Source organism: Sinocyclocheilus grahami, unplaced genomic scaffold, assembly GCF_001515645.1.
Source record: "Sinocyclocheilus grahami isolate Dianchi unplaced genomic scaffold, SAMN03320097.WGS_v1.1 scaffold209.1, whole genome shotgun sequence".
NCBI lineage: Eukaryota > Metazoa > Chordata > Actinopteri > Cypriniformes > Cyprinidae > Sinocyclocheilus > Sinocyclocheilus grahami.
In genome coordinates this window covers 1797612-1810429 of record NW_015505388.1, presented here as the reverse complement: position 1 = coordinate 1810429, position 12818 = coordinate 1797612, and positions in this window count along the sequence as shown.

The following is a 12818-nucleotide window of genomic DNA, read 5'->3' as shown; positions in this document are numbered from 1 at the left end:
GATGGCGGAGCCACTAATTTGCCTAATTGTTTGCAGTTGTCTGGGAAGCAGGGGCCTGATCGGCTGAACCAGCGAAGGGGAGACGAAGTAGGAGAGAAGGAGAGAGAGAGAGGAGGAGGGGAGAAGTAAGAGAGAGAGAGTGAGAGAGAGAGAGAGAGAGAGAGAGAGAGAGAGAGAGAGGGGGGGGGAGAGTGATAGAGGGAGAGAGAGAGAGAGAGAGAGAGAGAGAGAGAGAGAGAGGGAGGGACTGAGTGATTAAGGCTCTAAAGACTTCCTTCGCCTGTTTATGTGCTAGATCAGCTTCAAACACAGCCATTAGACCACAATTACAGATTTGGACGATGCAAGAGGGGCTCTGGGGAGGCAGTGGAGTGAGGATGTGGCCCTGGAGGGTGGGCATCCCAGACCCAAGGGACTAAAAAGGCTATCCAGATAAGCACGTAAAGTGCTGATAAGAATTTATCAGCTGCTTGAACAGGCGAAAGAGTCGAATGACAGAACTGAATGGTTTTGAAGACTGACTCTGAGACCATAAGTGTGCTCTGATTTTGAATAAAATGGATTTTGAAAAACAAAACAAACAATATGTATACAGTGGGTACGGAAAGTATTCAGACCCCCTTACATTTTTCACTCTTTGTTATATTGCAGCCATTTGCTAAAATCATTTAAGTAATTTTTTTTTTCCTCATTAATGTACACACAGCACCCCATATTGACAGAAAAACACAGAATTGTTGACATTTTTGCAGATTTATTAAAAAAGAAAAACTGAAATATCACATGGTCCTAAGTATTCAGACCCTTTGCTCAGTATTTAGTAGAAGCACCCTTTTGATCGAATACAGCCATGAGTCTTTTTGGCACAAAGAGCCCCTAAATAGGCAACATATTTTACAGACAAATGTATACCGTGTGGGGGAAATAGTGATATCGTAAAGACACCATATTTACAAAATTAAATGATTAACTTCTATTTGTCATTGTACTAAATCCAAAATAAATGATTGAAATATTATCTGGAAAATATTTACTTTGTGTGAAGTTCACACTGTATCATTTTATACCCAGTATTAGAATATAAGATAAACGTTTTCAGTTTGTAACAGAACTTTTCACAATAAATGCCATTCTAAGACAGGTTTAGAGAAAATTGTGCCATTTATCTAGTTAGCAGGTTAAAGGTAAAAGGAAAACTAACTAAAAAGATACAACACAAATTTAAACTGTGCTTGAACATATGTGGTGTATCTTGCCATAAAACAGAGATGAAAAAATAAATTTCTTAAAAATATATGTTACTGTTAAAATAAATTTTTTCCCCCACTGGTAAACATTCCTACAATTTCCCTGGAGTTGTGTCTTCTTCAAGTGCATGTTGGTTATAGTAGCTCATATAGCTTATTTTTGGACATTCAATGTCCAAAACAGCAACCTTTCAGTTACCAGCCTTGAGCTTTGTCCACTACACCACACCACCTAACAATTAAAGATGCAAGAGTAAGGTGTCAACTTGACCAGATGATGCGGAACAGAAGTCAATCGTGAGAGACAGTGGTGACCTTTAACTGAATTTGTTACCTCTTTCCTGGTGAAAGTGTCCTTAATGAATAAACCAATGATTCATTCACAGATAATGATGTGTGGTGGGTGAGTGATGACTGTTTGAGTGGTCATCTATTAGGGAGAAAGCCATCCATTGCCACTCAAAGGTGGAGTCAGATTCATCATTAACACACACTTGTGCTGTAAGTGAGAAGAATCATTACCCTGAACTGTTGATAATTCAAGTTACTTTTCTGGCCTTTTTAGTACACAGTCTTTTTTTTTTGAAGAGAGTATGAATTTCCATCTTTTTACTTCAAAATTTCATGTTTAATTCAATGTATTACATGATGTTTCTTTCTGATTATTTGTGAAATGTATTAGAAATTTCTGATTGAAATTGATTCAAAGTAAACCCCAAACCTTCTGTACCAGAAAGAGCAAGAAATATCACAACCTGGATTTAAATCTGTGTCACCCAAATTATGGCTCAGTGTACTGTATCTCAACACTAATGCTGACTAGGGTTCAGTGCCAACACTATTTATATAGACAATTTAATATTAGTATTTTACATTTGCATTTAAATTTATGCAGCTTTTATTTGAGAAAAACACTATTTTCTGCTTTTTCCTTTAACAATGTTTTCTTAAGATACCTTATACCAGTTAAACTGTCTGCTTTAAGTATCAAGTTAAAAATATGGTAAAGTTTAGTTATGGTCAGAGTTAAAATATCCAAAAAGCAACATACGTAACAATTTAAATTTCACAGTGGATAAATGATACCCTTTGAAATGTTGCACAAGCATATAAGCAGTAAGTACTGGAAGCAAATAATGTTCTTGGATTAGAAGAGGATTGTTACTCGTCACTCTTCTGTTGATTAGCTCCAGCTAGCACTGTTCACATTGTGACCAAAGTTTGTGTTCCCCCTATAATGATTATTTAATGCAACTTTAACCTGTGTGACCTCTGCTTTGGACAGGCCATAGTAAGGTAACGTGCCCTTACTTGCTTGTGCCTGGCATCGGGCCGGAAGACGTGCAGCAGATGAAAGTGTCCCTGTTCAGCTGTGAAAGCTATCATCGCAGCCATCTGCAGACAGAATGCTGCATGCTGGAGCTGGAGAGGAGACAGGAGCTCAATGCTATCATCAGGGCCATCAGCCAATGGCAGCAAACAAGAGAGGCAGCCCTGCACGCGCTCAGTGGCGGCTAATTGAGTGTGACCGTGGAGACATGAGGCATTGTGCTGCACAGGTGAGCTAATACAGCCGCCTACACAGGGTAATGCAAAGACAATGCCCACACGCACGATCGTGCACACACATACACAACATGTAAGCAAGACTCAAAATAGTGAACAATTCATAATATCTCACATTGAATGTAACATGAATATGAATAAATGAATAGACTGTGAGTAATGTGTGTATCTTGTAGCCCTCTTCTCTTGTTATTATTCCCTTTTTCCATGATAGAGTATGATTCCACTGGGCATCTTTGTGCAACCTAGACAGAGAGTGGAAAGTTAATACCAACTGCACTGACTGTCTTAATGACTGACATTTAGCCATTAACTACTGCGGGGTCAGAAATCACATACCAGCCTGGGAACTCATTAATCACTACTTAAGGGGAGAAGAGAGAGACGAGGGCAGAGACTGGTGTGAGAAAATGTTACATATTGATTCACTTATATTTCTTAATGTTTTTTGTCATAGGAATGCCCGGTGCCCAATCAGTAAGGCTCATGTGCCCCTTTATCAACACCAAAGCATTATCATTCATAGAATTACTCACTTTTAAACTGAAGCTGGGGTGATCATGGAGAAACTTTTGGATGAGCAAAAAGACAGAAGCCCCTTTCCTGTATTTGAACTTATATTTCACTACAGGTGTTATTCATACAAATGGTAGGTAGGTAAAGAATCATACAAATGACTAAACTAAAAACATACACTTTCTCTTTTCTTTCCTCAAAAAAAAAAAAAGATGTTAAGATTTGGGTCTTCAGTCTTTTTCAGGCCAAAGTTCCCTTGGTGCATAGACAGACAGAGCATGCATGACCCTATTTACATATTTTATTAAACTGATAAACTGAGTATTGCATTCTGAGCCTGACCGATAATATAATGTGTGTAGTGTTATGTATTTACATACCTCATGATGCTTGCATAGTTTGTATGGCTGATGTAATTTTTTATTAATTAATTAATTCTATTACACTAACAACTTTTAGGTACTTCAATACAGCTGTTCTGTTATGAATAATCTTCTGTAATAAATAATCTTAATTTTTAAGTCAAACTAGCAAGCACATCAAGCTTGATTTATTTCTTCCCCAAATAGGCATATACTGAAGTGGTTCAGTTCCATTCAGCCTCTTCCCAGCATGCACTGTGACATAGGTCATTTATGTGGTTTCATTGTCTGTATAATATTTGACAGTTTTATTTGCAAAGTTGTGTTTTTTTTATTATTATTTTGCTGTCAGTTACTTTATCTTGTTGTCTTGAGTATGTTCCTCTACTGAAAATGATCAGTTAACTGAGATTACTTAACCTTGTCGTGTTTCACATTCCAAATGTTAAGTTCTGTGTGTGGCATCTCAAGTAGTTTTGTGAGTGTTAATGTGATGTGATATGCACATCACTCAAAGAAAACATGAGATAAAGTTCATTATATCAAATACTTGAAAATTATGTACACAACAAAACGAACATTACTTCTCTAAACGACTATTGACCAGTGGCCCTCACTCCAATAGCAGTGAAGTGATTCAAAAGACTCTCTCTCGCACATTAAAGACTCCATACTGGCCTCACTTGACCCATATCAGTTTGTATACAGAGCGAACGGGTCCACAGAGGACATCCTAGATCTTCTCCCTAGATCTTCACACTGCTCCGAATCACCTGAATAGACAGAACACGTACGTGAGGATGCTGTTCATGGACTATAGCTCTGCATTCAACACTTATACAACTGACCACAAAACTCCACCAGCTAGGCTTGAGCCCGCTGCTCTGCGACTGGATACAAGATTTCCTGACAGAGCACCCACAGGCAATTAGACTGGGCCCCTACACATCCTCCACCATCATTCTGAGCACAGGTACACCGCAGGGGTGTGTGCTCAGTCCCATCCTGTACTCCCTCTTCACCCACGACTGTGTTCCTGCATCTGACACCAACACTATAGTAAGGTTTGTGGATGACACGACTTTAGTGGGGCTGATCACAGACAATGACGAATCAGCCTATAGAGCGGAGATACAGAACCTAGAGGACTGGAGTTTGAGGAACAACCTGTCTCTGAATACTGTGAAGACCAAGGAGTTCATCGTTGACTTCTGGAGAGTCCAGAAATGGAATTATGCTCCGGTCTTCATCAGTTGAGAGAGGGCAGAGAGGGTTCCCAACATCCGTTTTCTAGGGGTTCACATCACAGAGAACCTTACCTGGACCACTAACATCACTGCACAAGTAAACAAGGCACAGCAGCGGTTGTATTTCCTGAGAACAATGACAAAGGCCGGACTGCCACAAGAACTGCTGGCAACCTTTTACTGCTGCTCTATAGAGAGCATCATGACATACACATCTCAACGTGGTTTCTCAGATGCACTGCAGCGGACAGGAGGGCGCTTCAGTGTGTTGTCTCCAATGCACAAAGGATCATCGGGACTCAACTCCCAGCGCTGGAGGACATACTATATACAGATCACGATGTTTCAGGAAGGCAACTAACATCTGCAAGGACTTCACACATCCTGGTCATCACCTCTTTGAACTGCTGCCATCTGGCAGGCATCATAAAGCCATTTATGCTCGCACAACCAGATTTAAGAACAGTTTTTCCCTGAGAGCTGTAGCCACTCTCAATCAAACCTGAACTCACAATATCCACACTATCTGCCAATGCCTACAGTTTTCATACAGTCCAGTACACATAACAGTGAACACTACTGAAAATTAATGAACATACGTGCAGTAGTGTTGTTGTTAGAAGGCACTGCCTCTTGCACTTCCTACTTTATAATATTACATTGCTGCTGCAGTGCCATTTCTACTGCTTACTATGCATAAATTGTTTATAATTTACGTACACTTTCTATGTGCAATATTACAAGTACTGCTTATGCACATCCCATCTTATTACACTATACTGTTGCTGCACTACTGTTACTGTTCTTCTGTTTAGAATGTTTATACTCTTTATAGAGTTTATGTTTCTTTATCTATTTATTTATTACTTACTGTTCTCTACATGTTATCTGGTGTCTTAAAGAGCTGCTAACACTATTTCGATGTTCTGTACCATTGGGTGTATACAATGACAATAAAGATTCATTCATCATTCACAAAGAGAGCAGTTGTTGTTGTTTATTTATTTGATAGGGACAATACATGTTAATGAACATTTGTAGTGATACAGAATGTAAACAAGACGGATTATAGCAACATTGCTCATTTACATCCGCAGTCCATAGGCAGATACACAAAAAGACACAAACTCAAATACACATACACATACAACACTACATAAAAATACTAATACCACAACACATATTTAAAATTTCTAAGTAAAATGTTTACACAACTGATTCGTCATAAGCCACTTTTTAAAATTGTGTTTTTAAAATGAGTTTGCAAATCTCTTTTAATCTGATATAATTCAATGTTTCAGTTGGTTATTGTTGCAGTGATGGCAGTTTTTATGTTAATGCAACTTGAAATTTTAAGACAGTCACTTAAAATAATTAATTGAAAGTGAATTAAGCAACATCCAAGCAAACCTTCATTTTTCACCCCCATTTTTTTTCAACAGGGAGGGCCGCTGTTCTTTCAGGTTACTGAACTCTAGCTATTCTAAGCCCTGTTTACGAGCTCTGTGTCTTTTGCTCGGGATTCAGTGCTGACCTTTAATACCATAAAGAGGCACAATGAGCCCCAAGACCATCATTATTTCCTATTTTTTACACAGACGTTCCTGACCGACAATAACTGGAGCCCACAGATTGTAAACGGCACCATCTGCCAAAAGTGTCCACAGAATTTGGCCTCATGGGCAATGTTTGAGACGGCTATACATAGAGCCCCTCCAAAAAAACCTCCATTCCACAGTGGCTGGGTTAGCGGGAGGGGAAGATCAGAGACATGGCGGGCTCTTGGGGTTGGTCTGCTCTGTCAGATGTTAACCAGCGTTGGGTGATTGAGTTGGCGGAAGAAGTGTATTATGTGACAGCTTGCTGATGAATATTGAATAATGTGTGTAAAGCTACATTAGCGTGGGATTGTGTGGTAATGTGACAAGTGTATGTGTGCAGCACACATATACAAAAGTGGGTTAAAATATATTGTGTTGGTGTGCGGATGTTGTGTAAACACAAGCTGACCACATGGCCTGGTGCTTGACAGGTTAGAATCTCAGACTATTTAAGTGCTTAACAAACAATATTTTATGCAATATTATATGACTCCTTCTGCAGGTTACATCGCCACACCAGTAGGTGACAATAAGTGACTTTATGAGTGACTTAATGTGTCTTTGTGAGTGAGTCATTGAATCATTCACTCAACCAATTACGTCAGAATACTGATGCATTCAGGAATGAAACAAGTGACTGTAATTATGAGTGAATCATTGCATCGTTCACTCAACAGATTTGTTCAAAAACACTGACTCATTCATAAACATATCAAGTGACTCTCTTGAGTAAATCATTTAATTTATTTTACTCAACCATCGATTTTTACCCAACGGTTCAAAAACTCAGCTTCATTCAGGAACAATGTAAATTATTTTATGAGTGACTCATTGAATCCTTTACTCAACCGATTTATTCTAACACACTGATTCATTAAGGAACTAAACAAGTAACTTTATGAATGAATCACTGAATCTTTTACTTATTCGATTGGTTCTGAAACACTGATTCAGTCAGGAATAATGATTTATTCAGGAATGCTGCCATTACTGTGTGTGTTGCTCATGGACATGCAATAGTCTGCTCTGTTTGGAACTATTTACATTGGCGGAGACAAAGTAACTGGTAATATTATGTGTAAAATATACTTTAACTAATGTTAACTTTTTGCTTATTGAGCTGTTATATTAAGCAATATCATGCTTGGACCAGGAACGCTATTATTTTACTCATCAAAGCTTTATTATCTTTTACTCAGGTTTGGTGCTTGGTGAGTTCTGTTTTGTCCCTCATCATATTCCTCTACCACAAATTTGTTCCCAAGGTGATAATAGTAACCATTAACAGATTTCAAGCAACCCCAGCACTGCCCTAATTATGTGTTGGCGCAGGGTGTTATTTTTGCATAGTAAATCTTTACAAGTTTCTGCTTACTTTGGCTATAGGAACATATTAAGTATAATATTAGTCTTTGTAAGACACACTCTGGCAGAAAAAAGAATGACAGCCATCAGTCAGGCTTTAATACAGTAAACAATAAAAGGACAATCAATGACGGGGAGATGGGCTGCTCAGTCACGTCTGGTACTGTGGTTAATGTCTGAAGTGAGTCCAGCACTTGCCAATGTCACGTCTGAATGGGTCAATCATTCATGGATGATGTGTCACTGCATAAGGAGGATATTAGAGGGGGCGTATGGAAATGCTTTGAGAGAATGACATGTTAATGGACAGCCTATTGTTTTGATACTATATCCATACTGTAGCTTTGCTTGTTTGTGGGTGTGCTGATAGGAACTAAGCCAAGCTGGGAGTAGGATGTGTTTGATGTTTTCAACAACTTTTGCTGTTGAAAAGTGTTATTTTAGTATCATTAAGATACTATTATAGTTTTTATTAATATTTTGATATAGTTTATATTTTTCTATTTTGATTCTAATTTAGTTCACGCTTCAGTAATTTAGATTTTTGAAATTTCGATATCTATTTATTTGTCATTCAAAAAGAAATGCCTACAAAGTACTATTTTTTTAACTGTGATGAATTTTGCAGCTCTGTCTCCATAAGAGTGCTTGACTGTCAGAAAGTATCAGCTATAGATGGGGTGGAGGCACTTCACCCCGGGACCCCCTCGGGCAGGCCTACTCTGCACACCAGTCATCATGCCCTGGCCGCCTTTGGGCGGCTGTGATGGCATCTTAGAGGAATCCTGTGAAATGCATTCCTTTATCAGTGCCATTCACATTAACTTGGGTCAGGTTCATAATCTGATAAAAAGACAAGAAAGTTTAACAAAAGGGAAATATATTTATGTAGGTAGCTGGTAATTTTTAGACTTTTCTCAAAGCTGAAAAATATAGGCTTTTTTCAAACAGTTTTCCCAAACACTCATACTGTCTGCAGTCTAGACTATCTAATCAGTAATTAATTTGCTAATATCTAAATAGGTATTTACAAAGTGGAAGATCTAACCAGGCATACTGTCTTTCCCCCCCCTCTGTAATCTGGTATAGTTTAGTTAGCAACTGTATAGATAGGGATTATAGTTATTATAAAAAAAGAACTCCTGAAGTTAGGTCAATTTAACAAAACCTTCCCTTTAGGGACATCTACGGATGTCCACTATTGGAAAAGTATTTAAAAATATTTTCATCATAAATAAGTATAAGTAAATAAATAAATAAAAAATCTCTTTGCATGTTAACGATTACACCGAGCCTACATTTGTCATAAATGTTAATAATAAAGTGTGAATTTATTGTATTTTTTTCCCACCTATTTGGGGAAGAAAAAAATAAAGTTTTAATATCCACTTGTTTTGTTAAATCTACAATAATAAAGCCTTTTACTATGCTTTTCACCGACTAACATTACTATTATCATTATGATGCTTTTCACCGACTAACATTACTATTATCATTATGATGCTTTTCACCGACTAACATTACTATTAACATTACTAAGTTATCATTTAAAAAAAAAAGATTTTATTTAAGTCACCCCCATTTAATATGTGGATGAATCTTAATCGAAATATTGCACTTTGTAAAGAACAATCTTATTATATCAATGTATATTTTTGCAATGATTTTTAGTTCTGTATGTTCTTTCTGAATTACAGGAAAACTGCAGATTCTGAAAAGTTCAAAGATCCCATCACCTTTAAAACTGTAGCTGAAGAGTGGGCAGCACTGGATAACTCACAGATAGTATGTGTCTAATGTGTGAGTTGGTGTGTTTGTTCAGGTTTTTGATGGATGAAATCATTACATTTCCTCTCATGTTTTTTTTTTTCATGTTACAGAGGAGATTAGTTATTCTGGGCTTTAGAGAAATGTGGCGCATTATACATTTTTAATTGCAGCAGCTGTTTGCCCTCTTATATTGAATATTGTGCTTGACGGGGATACTGATTAAATCAGACAAATCAAAACCACTGCAACCCTTGTTATTTGTACCACAAATAGTTTTTTTTTTGCCACACGTACCTGACCCCCCAATGCATCTTCTGTGCGGACTCCATAAACCCACCAAATGTAAAGATAGATCCCACTTAGTAAACAAGGTTTCCCATCAGGTCCCTGCTTTTGAGGTCCTGATTTCGTAAGTTGCGAAACATGGAATAAAAATATTCCTTTGTTTGTCAGAAGCCATTTCTATTTTTGCTGTCAAGCTAATTAGGGGCACCAATCAAACGGAGACAGTTTTGATTTTCATGCTCGGTTGAGGTAATTGAATGTTTGTTCATGAGAGCTGATTGGGTTGTGCTCATGTGAATGTTGTTGTTGGGTGCATTAGTGTCGTCGTGTGACACTCTGATACGGGCCAGTGACAGATGCCCTGCTTTAGCCTGATCTCCCTCAGGACGTCATCATGACAGCTCACATTTCCTCCCATCCTCAATCTCTCACTCAAATGATGAGCAGGAACTCCACTGAGCTTCTCTGACACTTATTCAGCTTCAGAGATCTTTTTGTCCATATTAATATCAGTGCTTAAAGGCAGCATTCATCCAAAAATTCTTTATAAACCTGTATAACTCTTGTTTACATTCACCACAATGCCAAATATTTTGAAAAATGTCTTTTTTTGTCCCCCACTTTATTAAAGTGTAAAAAACAGTTAAAAGTTAAGTTAAAAACATATAAAACATTCATTGGAACAACATGGGGAGAGTAAATTAATCAGTGTTATATAATTTATTAACTGTTATAGAATTTATTAATATTTTCTAAATTATTTTTTCAGTTTCAACTTAATTTTAGTTTAAGTTTAAGTTTGAAGTTAGTTTAAGATTTAGTCAGTTTGGTTTATATTTCTATTTAGCTTTTTATTATATTTTATTATAATTTATTTTTATTTCTGTCTTAGTTTTAGAAATGTACGTACTTAAACTTAATTTAATTCAGTTAGTTATCAGGACAATATACATTATACAGTATTTATGTACAATGTTTGTTTTTCATTTAATAATGTGTATATATAGTGTATATAGGCCTATATATTGTTTTTTTCATCTAATATTTAGATTTTATTTCAGCTTTATTTCAATTAACAAAATTATTTTTAATAGTTTTAATTGTAGTTTTAGTGAACAAAAACACTGGGCAGAACTATCTATTTAAAGGATTAGTTCACTTTCAAATTAAAAATTTCTGATAATTTACTCTCATGTCATCCAAGATGTTTACGTCTTTCTTTCTTCAGTTGAAAAGAAATTAAGGTTTTTGATGAAAACATTCCAGGATTATTCTACTTATAGTGGACTTCAACGGCTACCAAACGATTGAAGGTCAATATTACAGTTTCAGTGCAGCTTCAAAGGGCTCTACACGATGCCAGACGAGGAATAAGGGTCTTATCTAGCGAAACGATTGGTCATTTTCTAAAAAAAAAAAATTCAAGTATATGCTTTATAAACAAAAAATGCACGCCTTGCACTGCTCTGCGATGCGCGTCCATGACTTCACGTAATACGTAATTACGTTGAAAAGGTCACGCTTGACATAGGCGGAAGTTAGGTTTCAAAAGATGAAATGAAAAGATGATTATGAAAGATCTTTATGAAAAGATTAATATTTTAAATGATAAACTGACACAAAGACATTTGAATAAGTGTCATTGAACATACAACAACTTTTGAACGGTCCTCCTCCACATTTGTAAACACTGACTGAGTTGGTACTTCCGCCTACGTCAAGCGTGACCTTTTCAATGTAATTACGTATTACGTGAAGTCATGGACGCGCATCGCAGAGCAGTGCAAGGCGTGCATTTTTGTTTATAAAGCATAAACTTTATTTTATTTTTTTAGAAAATGACCGATCGTTTCGCTAGAAATTACCCTTATTCCTCGTCTGGCATCGTGTAGAGCCCTTTGAAGCTGCACTGAAACTGTAATTTTGACCTTTAATCATTTGGTAGCCGTTGAAGTCCACTATAAGGAGAATAATCCTGGAATGTTTTCATCAAAAACCTTAATTTCTTTTCGAACTGAAGAAAGAAAGACGTAAACATCTTGGATGACATGGGGGTGAGTAAATTATTAGGAAATTTTAATTTGAAAGTGAACTAATCCTTTAAACTTGTACGTGAACAGCAACCTATTAACTTTTTGAACCAAAAATTTTTTTATATTTATAAATGTGTCAGAAAATCTTTTTTGGAGATGTAAAATGCGAGAGAAAAGCAAAACGGTTTAAGAGGAAGGAGCCACTCGTATGAAAGTTCGCTCTGGGTATTAGTGTGTTTATCAGTGTGTGCATTAATGTGCAGGAGTGAGATTAGGGGGGTGGGTAGCGAGCATGCCAACGGGAGACCACAGGTGTGTGTTTGTGCTTCACCCCGCTGAATTCTGGGTAATAACAGGCATTGGTGCACCTGCGTCCTGTGTCGCCCCCTCTCTCTCACCTCTAATGGCCCCTAATCGCGGTGCCGTCAGACCCTAATACCCCAGCAGCAGTGCCCTGGCAGCTGCCCCCTCTCCCCTGGCAGAGAGCTGTCAATCTCAGTTCATCTGTTCTCTGTCCATCACCCTCCATTCTGTGTCTAACCGCTCAGTTCCCATCTAAGACACACAACATCAAAAGTCCATAAATCTCCAGAGCCGAACCGAGACTAGATGTGTATTTGATGTCATGCAATCCCGTAGTGTTGCAAACCATTGCTTTCCAGGATGTTTTTTGTCACTTAATCAGGAAATACAAGTCCCTGGCACAATTTAAAAAGCATTAACGAGGGCTGATACAACAAACAGAATCAAACTATTTGTCAAAAAGGCCACACACAGACCTGCTCGCACACATTGATGTAAACACAAAGCAACACAGGGAAACCAC